The 2623-nt window shown below is 45.5% G+C and overlaps 1 pseudogene; it reads left to right on the plus strand.

The window, feature by feature from the left end:
• The first annotated feature begins 1124 nt into the window (after positions 1 to 1124).
• On the plus strand, positions 1125 to 2150 carry LOC122928196 (annotated as a pseudogene).
• Positions 2151 to 2623: the final 473 nt, after the last annotated feature.

The raw sequence follows: 2623 nt of genomic DNA on the forward strand, positions 1-2623 counted from the left end.
AGCCAGATTCTCTGCTATGGAACCTCTCTCCAATTGATTTTGGTTAATTTTTATTTATTTAATTTTTATTTTAATTCATTTCCCTATCCACATTTGTTTGCAGGGGATTTACCTACATGTTGCTGCCTTTTGCAGCCCTCTAGCTCTTTCCTGGGCTGTTTTACAGCCTTTTTAGTGCCGAAAAGTTCGGGTCCCCATTGACTTCAATGGGGTTCGGGTTCGGGACGAAGTTCGGATCGGGTTCGGATCCCGAACCCGAACATTTCCGGGATGTTCGGCCGAACTTCTCGAACCCGAACATCCAGGTGTTCGCTCAACTCTACTTGATACAACACAGTGTATCAGGGTTGCTCTCTTTAAATGCACCATAAAAATGTACCACTTCTCAGAAGACAACCTGGCCTTCAAATATCACTCTCAGGATTATTTACTCATTGCCTGACCAATATGTGGAGGGATCTCCCTTAATGTATCCAGTTTGAATGTATCCATTTGACCTGGTACATATATGCTGCAATCGAATCTTGGCTTTCTCAAAATCTGAACCACATTGGTGACCGACAACAGGAAGAACATGGTGTCGGCGATGTGTCAAGGAGGGCTGAGCCATGCGCCCTTAATGGCACACGTCTGCAAGACATCCTAAAAATAGCCAGGAAACTTTGCATACACTTCAGCCACTCGTACACCGCAGAGCACTCCCTCCTTGAGCTGCAGCGGCAGAACGGAATCCTCCAACATAGGCTGATATGCGCCGCTTCCACCCATTGGAATTCCATCCTCCATATGTTGGACCGACTATTTGAACAGAGAAAGGCCATAAATGATGTCTTGATGATCCAAGCGGACAGGAGCAGTCCCCTGTGTAACTTCGATATCAGCCAGTGGCAGCTCATGCGTGACACCTACCATTTGCTCAGGCCCTTTGAGGAGGCCATGTTATTTGTCAGTTGCCAGGACTATGGGATGAATAATGTCATTCCACTGCTTCATGTCCTGAAACAGATGCTGGTAAATCCGTCTGGTCAGGGGACTGGAGATGTGGCACCTAGAAAGATGGTGGCAGAGTTTGATACATTTGTCTGTCAAGATTAGTGAACGGGAACATCATTTATTGCAAGGATATGCAAACACCAACAGATGGGGTGTTAACCCCCAGAATTAGGTCATCGGCACGAAGGAGCAGTCATTTTCACAGCTCAAGGTATCCTCTCGGAAGTTTGACCTCTGCACGTCGACGGTCTGCATTGCGAAGCTTGTCTAAAAGAAAAATCCCACAGTTCACCCCCTTGGAGGAAACTCTTGATCCGGCACAGGCTGCTTTACTTCTTTAAAAACAATGGACTCTGTACAGCATGACACAGATGTATCATTTCTCATACACCAGAAAGAAAGAGTATTCCAAGCACCTGTCTGGCCACATAGCTGCAGAGAAGCAGAAGGGTCTTGCCAAGTGAGCTGAACCTAAAAGCCAAATTTTCCTGTTTACCTGGACTCAAAGGAAAGGACAAAGATCCACTGGCTGTGCTCATACAGATTTCATCCAAGCCTCCACTCACCAAGGCAAGCACAGAGGACAGGATTGTGTGGACAGGTTAGTTCTGCTGGACGTACACAGAGGACAATCTATTAGAGGTGTTACCAGAGACATTTACTTGCCCTCCGCTCTTTCTGTATAACAGATCTGAGGCGCTCACGGCTATCGTGGGGACGTGGTTCCAAAGAAACTTTGACTGTTGTTTCGGTAAACTTGTAAAGCTTGTAAAGGTCTCAGGACCTTATGTGGCTAGGAGCGATGTGGACCAGGTATGACGTGTCTGGAACAGTGTCGGCCACAGAGCTTGTTTTCTCTGTGCCCGTCGAACCTCGCATGGACATTTCTTATGCCATCCACGCAGAGAAATTCAAGACTTTATGGAATGATATTAATAAATCAAAGGATGAGGTCACGTTGGAGGAAGTGGACAATTTACTCCAATGTCTTTTCCCCTATTTCTTCAGACACTTTAGAATCCACTTATCAGCAACCCAGCTCGTCAAGGTGATGGCATCTGTGGCATTAGTGCATTGTGAAGTACCTCAGTAAGGACTACATAATCCAAGTGCTGGGATTCATCACGGAGCTCGGCATCAATAATATCCAGTATTGAACACATGGACAACTCTCATCTCGGACCTTGTTCACAATGTTCGGGACCCCCCGGACGTCTTACATGTCTTAGACATGATTCCTGCAGTGCTTACTGCATGTTATACCGCTTCTTACCATTCTGTTACAGCGGCAGTGAGACCTGCACATACTTTATGAAGATTTTTGGGTGTTGCCTGTACCGACCAGTTACCTTCCAGCTGTGATTGTGTAGCCTGAACTGTAGGAATGAGCTGGAGTCGGCTTGTTTGCTGGACTGTCCTCCCGTTATCAGCCATAATCCCATACATTTCATGATTAATATGCATTACCATCGTGGTCACCCCGACATTGATCATCAATCCATTCTTGTTGATGAAGCACTTTTTTTTTTCAGTTTGTCTATTAAATCTTGTGGTTATGCCCCTTCTGTGCCTGCTGTTTCCTGTTTGTGAAATAAAAGGTTTTTTTTTCTGCCCAGTTAAAAAAAAATAT

The sequence above is a fragment of the Bufo gargarizans genome, chromosome 2 (genome assembly GCF_014858855.1).
Source record: "Bufo gargarizans isolate SCDJY-AF-19 chromosome 2, ASM1485885v1, whole genome shotgun sequence".
Classification (NCBI taxonomy): domain Eukaryota; kingdom Metazoa; phylum Chordata; class Amphibia; order Anura; family Bufonidae; genus Bufo; species Bufo gargarizans.